The sequence below is a fragment of the Podarcis vaucheri genome (assembly GCF_965113315.1).
Source record: "Podarcis vaucheri genome assembly, chromosome: 7".
In the NCBI taxonomy this organism is placed as follows: domain Eukaryota; kingdom Metazoa; phylum Chordata; class Lepidosauria; order Squamata; family Lacertidae; genus Podarcis; species Podarcis vaucheri.
Window position 1 is genome coordinate 29,542,130 of NC_138765.1, and position 11,253 is coordinate 29,553,382.

The 11,253-nt window shown below is 44.7% G+C and overlaps 1 long non-coding RNA gene across 1 annotated transcript; it reads right to left on the minus strand.

Annotated features, from left to right (window-relative positions):
• Window positions 1–1,164: 1,164 nt before the first annotated feature.
• LOC309537370 lies at window positions 1,165–6,242 on the minus strand. Its single transcript, XR_014221836.1, has 2 exons — window positions 5,828–6,242; window positions 1,165–2,189 (listed from the first exon to the last, which is right to left on the minus strand). It is a non-coding gene; the product is annotated as an uncharacterized lncRNA (long non-coding RNA).
• Window positions 6,243–11,253: the final 5,011 nt, after the last annotated feature.

Genomic DNA, 11,253 nt, shown 5'->3' on the forward strand with positions numbered 1-11,253 from the left:
GTGAGTAGCCATCATGGCTAGTGATAGTCTCGTCCTGAGGAAAATAGTGTTCATGTGCATGCACACACACACAACTGCTATTTGCATTGGGAAGTCTCCTTTGGCACCAAAAGGGCACTTTAAAATATAGCTTTCAACAGGAATTAGACAAATGTATGCCGGAGAAGTCATTCCTATATAATATAAAGGTAAAGGGGCCCCTGACCATTAGGTCCAGTCGTGACTGACTGGGGTTGCGGCGCTCATCTCACTTTATTGGCCGAAGTACAGCTTCCAGGTCATGTGGCCAGTATGACTAAGCCACTTCTGGTGAACCAGAGCAGCACACGGAAACGCCGTTTACCTTCCCGCTGGAGCGGTACCTATTTATCTACTTGCACTTTGACGTGCTTTCAAACTGCTAGGTTGGCAGGAGCAGGGACCGAGCAATGGGAGCTCACCCTGTTGCAGCGATTCGAACTGCCAACCTTCCGATTGGCAAGTCCTAGACTCTGTGGTTTAACCCACAGTGCCACCCGCATCCCCCCTATATAATATAATCCACTATTAATTTTGGAAAATTACTTGCCTATGCATGTGGACGCCTCTTAAGATATTGTAATCAAATTTTGCTCATTGGCACCTGAGGTCAAGGAGCAGGTTTTTGTCTATGTTTGGATACAATTGGTCGCCGTGTTTTTAATCAAGATGGTGGACCGAGCCTTTCCAAACTGCATTGATTTTAATCACTGATTTCAAACCAGCATTGATTTTTTTGGTTTCTTAGAATTCCTGAGCAATGCCAATTATGAGGCTGCTAATGTATAATAACAGTGACCTCATTTTTAATAGTAGATCCCACGTTTCCCACTACAAGAGGAAGGAGTCAGCAAACATACTTGGGCAGAGAGCAGAAGCAGTGTTTTATAAGCACAAAAGGTGGGGGGGGGCTAAAAGTGTGGGGTGGAGAGCAGACCTTTAAACACCTCAGTGAGGACTGAGCATGCTCACTCAGAGAGCAAGAAGTACTGACTCGCTGCTTTTTTGGTGATAGGAATGGGGAGGAAAACCAGAATGAAAAGGGAATGGAATGGGATATTCTATAATGGGACATGGCTGGCTGGCTGGCTGGCTGGCTGGCTACAGCCCTGCACAGGAACAGTCTAGACTACAACAAAGGCAGGCTTTCCAGCCAAGAAGCTTTTATTTCATTCATTGACCCACCCTGCGTGGGGGATTGCAGAAAACAGAGGCAGAACATTTGCAAACACTGCTTTTTATCTTGCATGGTTTATCTTCCTGGACCATCTTCAGCCAACTTCTTGAGGTTTGCCACTTCAAAGGGTTGACAGTCCACACCTGAATTTGCTGCGATTCAAGAGGTGACATCCTGAAGACCAGGAAGCGACCTCAAATGATTCCTGAAGTTGGGTGGGTGCGCGGGATGCTTCACACAGGATAGCATGGCATTAACTGAAAGGCTCACAGAAACAAGAGGTGGGTGGTCATCTTCTGGGACCTTGGATGACAGATTTAGGATGCCCATTGAGGGTGGCAGACTAGGAGGCAGAACTGAGCCACAATGCCTCACGACAGTCTCCTGACAGAACTAAACAGGAGCCTTGCAGTGCTTATGCACAGTTCCTGTTTCTTCCTGGAGGGCCTGACCGAGCAAACATCCCAGTGGATTTGTGCCTCTTGTTAATTAGTGCACATGAGTAGGTGACACTTGGGTTGCCTATCTCAGGGAACCGATACGTCTTTGTGAAGATGCATTCTAGACCTGCATGCATCGCCTGCTGAGAAGACCATCTGAGCATGAGCCCACACATCTGGATCAAGTTCAAGAAGTCCTTCTGGTTTGCCTCTCATTCTGCAAATAAAGCAGCCATTGTGGTGAAGATGAAGCCAAAAGCCTTTGGACCATGAATATTGCCACATGGCCCAAAATTGTGGGTTGGTTGTAGCTGGAGCATAGATGCTGGCTGGATCATTGGTGGAGGGAAGGTTTCCCTAAAGGCAGAAAATAGATGAATTCACCCTCTAAGGAATACCCTCATAGGAGTGACTCTCCAGGCTAAGTAAACTCAGACGAGATGAATCACAACCATCAGGAGTGGTAGCAGAAAGCAAGCTGGGCCATTGAGGGACATGGCTCTGGAAGCTGGTGTAGAAGCAGAAGTCGTGGTTTGGGGAGTGTTTGCTGCGACCTGAAGAGCAAATGAGAACAGTATATGATACGGGGTCAGAGAAGTTCTCAACAAAACTGAAGGTCTGCAGGGTACTTTGTTACGTTTGTTGACACAGTTGATACCTTACCAACATAGGAAGACTCATTATACCAAGTCAGGCCCAATGATCCATCTTGCTCAGTATGGTCTACACAGCCTAGCAGCAGCTCTCCGGGGTTTCAGGCAGGGGACATTTCCAGCCCTACCTGAAGATACCAGGGATTGAACTTGTGATCTTCTGCATGCAAAGCAGCTGCTCTACTACGGAGCTACACCCCTTTCCTTCAAACAAAGCTCTCTTCCGCCTTGCATGAGAAAACTGCTCTCCCTGCATTCACATGCATCTTGACATGCTTTCGTTCTTTTCTGGACCAAATAGAGGAAGTGCTGTTTACTCGCACTGAAGGGATCACAAACTTTTGAACTTTGCTTTTGACATTATGCTAGTGCAACAGCCCTTACACTGGCAGTCAGAGAACGCTGAATCTGGGCCAATGGGTTGTTTCCAACGCTAACCCATTTAAATGACTGAACATGACTAAGTTAGGGTACATTACTTTTAATGGGAAAACTCTGCACAAAACTTACTTGGATGCAGCCTAATGGTCTTCCCAGATTGGTTCTCTTTAGATTGGGGATGGGGAACCTGATGTCCTTCATACGTTGTTAGACTCTTACACCCATCACCAGGCTCCCCCCTTGTAGACTGCTCTCCCCAGGGAGGCTTGCCAGGCGCCATCATGACATAGCTTTAGGCGTCAGGCCAAGGCATATCTGTTTCGCCAGGCCTTTGGCTCTTAACTATCTGTGGCCTCCTTGAGTGGGTAAAATGTTTCAATCCTGCCTTTTAAAAACAGGATTGCCATTGGGCGTTTTCGTTGTTTCTATTCTGTGCTGGTCTTAATGTGTGTGTTTGTTTATAGATTACAAGTCCCTTTGCATTACCTTGGTCAAAAAGGGGACCAACAGATTTCATAATTAGAACAACAACAACTGGAGAGCCTCAGATGTGACATCAGTGTTATGTCAAGTACAGTCGCACCTTGGTTTTCAAACAGCTATAGTTCTCGAACGTTTTGGCTCCCGAACGCTGCAAACCTGAAAGTGATTGTTCCAGTTTGGAAACTATTTTTTGAAGCCGAACGTCCAACGGGTCTTCCGTGGCTTCCAATTGGCTGCAGGAGTTTCCTGCAGCTAATCAGAAGCTGCGCTTTGGTTTCCGAACGTTTTGGAAGTCGAACGGACTTCCGGAACGGATTCCGTTTGACTTCCAGGGTATGACTGTACTTCAAAATGTGGACAGCCAACCCAAAACAGACCTGGAGACAAAGGCTGGTGAAGCAACAGAGGTACATTTCCCACCTATGTGCAGTAGCTTGTGGCTACCCCCCCCCGTCCTTCATCCAGAGAAAAAGACATTTTTCAGAGTTCAAGAACACATTCAGGCAGTGGGGGAGCAGGGCCTGTAAAGGATGAGGCCTCGGTAGAGTCCACAGGAAGTCCAAGGGCCTCATTTTGTTCTCAATCCTAAGGTACCTTACTTCTGTTTTTAGATACCACAATGAGAAAGATACCACAGTAGCATGGTACCACAGAAGTTTGCTGCATATGTAATGTTCTCACCCTTATAAAAAGTTATTTTTCACTGCTATCTAATTGGAAGTTTTACAACTGACTGACTGCCTCTCCCCAGCCGGCCCCCAGCAGCTGATGTTCTGGGCCTTGAGGTTGGCAGGCAAGCAGTAAGGAATGACAGGCCCTGCTCAAGGCAGCGCCAGCACCTGAAACCTGTTTCCTGTTATTCTAGCAGAGAAGGAAACCCAGGCAGAAAGCGATGCAATGTTCTGAGAACTGCAGCGGTGGGAAGGAGACCGCGCCCCAAATACCAGGGAAATCGGATCTAGCTAGTACATCAGCCTTCTGCAACCTGGTGCCCTCCAAATGATCAGGACTATAATTCACACCAGCTCCAGTCTGCACTGGTTATACCCTGGGAATAAAGTCCACTGGACTCAGTGGGACTCCACTATATATTTAAAGCAGCAGCATGCAACTTAAAAAAGTAATGGCTTCCCCCTAATAATCCAAGGAACTGTGGTTTGTTAAAAGTGCTGAGAGTTGTTCCCTCTACAATTCCCAGAGTTCCCTGGGAAGAGGGACTGTTAAAGCACTGAGGGAACTGCAGTTCTGTGAGGGGAATAGGCATCTCCTACCAAGTCTTAGTACCCTTCACAAACTACAATATTTTTTCTAAAGACTGAAAAAAGTCATATTAAAAATTATTATAACCAGCATATCCAATGGTCAGGGATGATGGGTTTTGTAATCTAGAAAATCTCTGAAGGGCCACAAAGTCCCCCACCTGTTTTATCTCCCAAAAGATGGAAACATTTTGCAGGCATATTTTTACACATGAGCTTTTCGTTAAAGGTGTAAAAGTAGGCTATGTGGGATGGGTTGGACAGCTTCCCCTTGGTCAGATGGTAATCTTCACAGATATGTCTTCTTCTTTACACATATTTTTGTAAGGATCAAAGAAACATATCTCCCTTTGAATTCACCAGGGGTTATTTGTAAGGAGACCTGCACATTTATGTGTATGTGCCGTGTTAAAAGTCCAACCCAACCAAATACACAGGACTCGCTTCCAAAAAAAAGCGGGGGGACTTTGGACTACATTGTACATTGGACTACAAATTTCTGACATTTTGAACCACTTAATTTCTCCTCCATCCCTATCAGTTCACATTTAGAGTCAAACCTATCTAATTTTCACTTTCCATAACAATACACGAACAAAAACACAACCACCCCTTGAAATACACACATCTCTGTATTTTGCAATGCAGTTCTCCAGTCAAGTAGTGTATACAAATATGCATATGCTGTAACAACATTTACACAAATGTGTATACTATTGAAAATAACTCACCAAAATGCATTATATTAGGGGAAATTGCTTTGCAAAAATGGGTATGTTAGGCAAAATATATTAGGAGAAATGTGCACTAAAATGCTAACAAACTTGCATTAACTTCTTTTTTAATTGTAAATGTGAAGAACTGAAGTTAAGCTTGGGAAAATGAACAACTGAGAGAAACCAAAATTGGCAGAGTTCGATCTACAGAAACCAGCAGAGTCTAAGGTTACTTAACACTGGCTGGAGCATGCCTTTGCAAAATAAAAATTCCAAGTCCTACTCTAGAATTGCTTCCTACATCCAATGTACGACTCAGACTGCATTCCCCATGTGAACTCACTTGGGACAGGAGTAAGCACTTTTGAACTCCGTGCAGGACATACATCCAAGGAAATATGCACAGGACTGGGCTTTACATTTCAGAAACAGGTGGTATTAAATATGTTCAATTCCTATGTATGAATGCCACCTCCACTCCCCCAAACTGCAGCCACTACAGGACATACATCCAAGGAAATATGCACAGGACTGGGCTTTACATTTCAGAAACAGGTGGTATTAAATATGTTCAATTCCTATGTATGAATGCCACCTCCACTCCCCCAAACACAGCCTTCTTTCAGTACCCGAAATCAGGGTTTTGAAGCAACTGAAGATTCTCATTTCAATTGTCACATCCAATAAGACCACTCCTTACCTCAGTGGCAACAGCCAGAGTCAGATTCATCAGTAGCACAATACCAATGATCAGGATGGCCTTCATGGTGAAGCTGTCTCAGAGTTCTGATGGATGGAACTTTTTGCAAGGGGAGCTGCCTTCTCTGAGATAAGACACTCAAGAGGTTTCACACTGTAGATGGAAAAGAGGCAGGAGGAGTCCACCAATCACAAACTCCTCTGCTTGCTGCTTCCTACATGGCTCTCTAACATTAGCTGGTGATGTGTGTGTGCGTTTGTGTGTGTTCTTTATAATAGATTTACGGGGGGGGGGGGAGACTCCAAAACTTCCTGTAAGACACTAGAATTCTGCTAACCTAAATGGAACATAATAGCAGCAACTCAGTGCTCTGAATTCCAGCAAATGGATAAAAAAGTCTCTGATACGCAAGAGGGCTCCTTTGATAGTAGATTTTAGTTTTATTTGTAGCCTGTCCTAGTGGGACAGCTCCAGCTGTTCAACAACAACTCTCTCTTCGGAGAGCTCTATGTACTGCTGCTAATTCTGGGGTTTTTGTCTCTATAGCACTTACGTTCTGAGCTTTGCCATCATGCTTCTTGTTTTGTACAAAGTCTACAAGTACAATTGTACTTTGCCATCAGCCAACATATATACTGATAACTACATTGTGTTTTATTTAGCAAGGTTGTTGTGTAAGTGTCTGAATGCTCCCTTTTCTATTGGGTTTGTTGTAGTATCAGGATGGTTATACACAATTCTGCTTTCAATTCTTGTTCTGCTTGCAAAAATTTCTGGGTGGCCACACTGCTTCTTTTCCAATCAGCACATGTCCCAAAACTCCATGTTGCAATCCTGTAACAGTTTACACCACAAATGTTCCAATTTAGCTTTTTGACCCACGTTTGTTATGGCAATAATGCAAGGAGCGATCAGAAGTGGTGTCTGCAACAAGATACTGCAGTGTGGAGTGCTCCTCTTCAGGCAGCAGCGGGTGGCATGGTGGGGCTGAGATATCTTACCTTACCTCCTGATGAGTCAGTCGTTGCTGCTCACTGGGGGTTGGGGAGCAAGGGAGTGGAGGAGTCAGTGCAGTGCAAACACACCAGCAGAGCCATTTAGGTGGTCCTCCTAATGTACTTGCACTACCTTCCCACCTGCTTCACTTCTCTCCTTCCCTGTAAGCAACAGTAATGCACCTGCAGGGAAGTCAGGTAAGTGTCCCTGGCCCACTATGCCATTCACTACTATGTTCAGTGTTCCAGCCAGTTGCATCCTCTTCCAGGATATTCCATTCCACCCCTCTCCCCAAGTTTTCTGTTCTGTTCTGCTCTCCCTCTGCCCCTTCCACTCAACCGTAAGTCGGCATTCCCTGGCCATTCACTGAGCATGCTCATTCCTCTTTGGGCTATTTTTAGTTGCCTATCCTTAGGGCAGAGCTTTCCAAACTGTGTCATGACGCATTAGCGTGTTGGTTGCAGTGTGTAGGTGTGCTACGCAAACGCTCCCCGTGCTCAGCGTTAGGGTTTCCCCCACCCAGACTGCTGCATGTCTGCAAAAGCTCGGGGGTTCCCCAAGCATGCTGATACCTCTCTTGTGGGTGGTGGCATTTTAGGTGGAATTCATCGTGCTAAAACCATTGGTCCATCAACACAAGCATTTCTGCTTGCTAGATGGAACAAGCTCCCCTCTCTTGCCCTATGAGCTATTCTGGAAGTTCTCCCAATCTTCTAGAGTGTATCTGGGGGAACTGGAAGGAGCACAGGGGGAAAGGGAGGTAGGAAAGGCCTGTTGTGCTAGCAGGAGTTATTGGCTGACTCCTGCTAGTGCACCAAGTTCACTGAATCCAACCCTTTGGCCAGGGCCATTTTTAGATGAAGAGAAGCCCTAGGCTACTCGTGAGGCCCCTCCCAATCCCCCACCCCAGTGGCGTAGCATGGGGGGTCAGGGGGGGCCGGCCGCACCGGGCGCAACATCTGGGGGGGCCCTCGCACTCGCAGCTCTCTGCCCCTACCTGGCTCACTCACTCTCCACGGGTTAGGGGGCGCAAATTACTTGCCTTGCCCCGGGTGCTGACAACCCACGCTACGCCACTGCCCCACCCTCACGACTAGAAGAAAATGGAAGAGTGCTATAAACAAAACTGAGTGAAGCCAAGGATGATGATGGGTATTTAAAATTCTGCAACTCACAATTTCTCCTCTAAAGGACATCAGAAAACTTAATCAAAATTTGTTTAAGTTTGTCACTTCCAATGTACAGAATGCTCTTGAGACATTGTGGCTCTTAATTCATTTTTTATTCTTTTGAGTCTTGAAAAACTCCTCTCTCCCGGGCAGTTTGTGACCATAAAGCTAAGAAATAGCCACAAAATTGCTTCCATGTTAAGAAAGGCCATCTGAATTTGATAAAGGTCTATATGAGAGAGTGCTCTGCTGTAAGCCTATGGCTTTGTCTCACATACAGGTGAAAGTGCAAAAGTTCATCAATAAGTTTCAGGTCAATATCTTCTGGGTATGCTTCCATCAACAGTTCAACACCCTGCTGAATTTCTTGCTTAGATGCTATCAGAATAGCAAGGACGGAAAAACAATTGTGCAACATCACTGTACACAGTACTTCTTTTTAAATTGGCTTCAAGTGCATCTAATATAGAAATAAAGGATTTATCCTAAACTTATCTCTTGAAGAAAGTGCATCTAAGGCATCAGGTGCACTTCTGTCATTTCTTTGCCGTTTCCTCACTGTTTCCTTGTTTTGTAGTTAACATTTGGCAAGGTGGCTTTTGCTTGTTTCTCAAGCTCATCAAAATATTCTCTAATTTTCCTTTAAAAATCCAGAACTGTACAAATTTGCACAAGAACTCAGTTACAGGTCTGATTTCTGAAGGGCTTTGCTGACCTTGTGAAAATGACCTGGCACACAGATTTATATCTCTAAGATTCTGCAGACTTTGGCTGTGAACTAGGGCCCCACAAAAATATTTCAAGTTGGGCCCCAGGGTTTCATATTGGGCCCCACTGGCTGGCTCTGAGTCTCATAGTTGCTGGGTCCGAGTTGCCCTGCCTTCACATGAAGTCTTGGGTTTGCAATTTTGGGAGAGGGGAGAGCCTACGTAGCACTGCCTTTGGCTACATATGGAACAACACTCAAGATGATTGAGCTTGCTGTTAGTACACATGATGCAGGGGTATTAGGAAGGAGGAGCACCTTAAGGTCATTCGTTTTTGACAGGATTAGATATGGTGCTCAGAGTTGCCTTATCCATTTCAGTGATGAGGAAGTGGTGGCACTCAAATGTTCCTCATTCCTCATTCCTGGTAGCACTCAAAAGACAACAGAGTCAATGCTAGGCAACCTTGCTTGGGGATGACACTCTATAAATGGATCTTTACTGCTGACAGACAAATATATTGAAGCAGCTCAGTTCTGATGAAGATGCAATTTGGCACAGGGTGGTGGCAGATGAGTTTATTTTTAATATGTTTTTAGTGCAATTTAAATTTACAAATATCCACTCCATTAAAGTTCTTAATATAGGTTAATAGCAGCCAATGCTGCTTGAGAATTGTAAGAAACCCAAAAAATCTGTGCAGGTTTGAAAATGGTGGTCAAAGTCTGCAGTTTTGAAAGATTCAGTATGCCATCTCAGTACACCACCTTGATTCAAAATGGTGTCCAGCTGTATCCAGATATAATTGAAAACATGCTCTTTGATCTCCAGAACCATTGTGCAAAATTTGGTTATGATATCTTAAGAGGTGTCCAAATGCATAGGGGGAATTCCCCCCCCCCGCTCAAAGATTATTGCTTCTCAGTATGCTACAATTTTACTATAGTCTTTAGTAGGCCTTTGATATCTTACCAGTTTCATTAGACTATTCATTTTTATAGCAATTTCCCCCCTGGTCTGGCAGAATTTTTTCATGTACTTGCAAAGGTAACCCAGCAGTTGTTATTAAATATAACACACAACCTTGCATAGAACTAATTATCTAAACATGCGGGCAAGCTAGTCTGGGATGAGACACTCCTTAAAGTATTTTTATGACACATTCTTACACAAGAGAAAAGTCTACATAACAAACATCAAACTGACCCTACTTTTTGTCTGAATAATGCTGGAGGGACTGTGTGCATAGAAGTCTCTATATTTTCAACATTCAAGTTGTGAGTGCCATTGCAAATGTAGTCAAAATGACACCATCCGCATGCAAAAGAGGGAAGTATCAGCAAAGTTTGCAGAAGTAAAATAAATAAGGAGGGAAGCCCTTTAGAAGTGGGTGTGCATGTGGGAAGCAAATTGGGGAAATGTAGTGGTAGAAATGGAACATCCTGAAATAGGGCATGGCTGCATCATAAGAAAAGCCAGTTGGCCCATCTAGTCCAGCATCCTGTTCTCACGGTGGCCAACCAGATGCCAGTGGGAATCCCACAAGCAGGGCCTAGGCACAAGGACATGCACCCCTCCTGCTGTTTCCAGCCATTGGTATTCAGAAGCATACAGCCTCCAAACATAGCGTATCTAGTAGCCACTGGTAGCTGTTGCCTCCATAAATTTGTCTAAGCCACCTTTGAAGCTATCCAAATTACGGGCCATCATTGCCTCCTGTGGAAGTAGGGTTGCCATACATCTGGAATTTCCCGGACATATCCGGAATACTGCAGTCGCAAGCAGTGTCTGGGAGGGAATTGGTTAAAGAATTGCCCAGGAAAATCCAGATGTATGACAGCCCATGTCGGCAGTGTCATTTTTGCCGATTTCCCTCAGAAATGGCTCAAAAACGTCCAAAAACCCAGCAACTTTGCAAAACAACAACAAAACCTCAATAATTTTTCTGTCCAAATTCTCATTTTTTGAAATCTGGGAATACCATGGTTTAGCTATGTGCTGTAAGACTATGTACTTTCTTTCACCTGTCTGCAATCTTCCAACATTCCTCTTCCTTGGCCACAAGTTATAATGTTCTGAGAGAAGTAGAACAACTTTTCTCTAGCCACTTTCTCCATGCCATGACACCTCTCTCCTGTCCCCTCTTACTTGCCTTTTCTCTAAACTAAAAAGCCCCCAATGGATTTGTAAAAATGTTACATGGGGAAAAAATACGAGGCATTACACTTACTTCTGTAAAACAAGAAAATCCTTAATAAAATATTAGGGGGGGGGGGACAACAACTAAAAAGCCCCCAACGCCACAAGCTTCCCTCACAGGGGAACTTCTTGAAGACCTGAACATGTTGCTGTCTGCCCTACTTTTATGCAGCCTGAAATCCTATGCTCACTTGCCCGGAAGTAAACCCCACCGAACACAAGGGGGGCCTTATTTCTGAGTAAACATGCATATAGCATTGCGCCGCCAATTTGAAGGGCAAAGAAAGAAAGAAAGAAAGAAAGAGGAAAGAACTGGTCCAGGAGCGCTGAATCCTGGGAATTGTAGTCTCCTGGC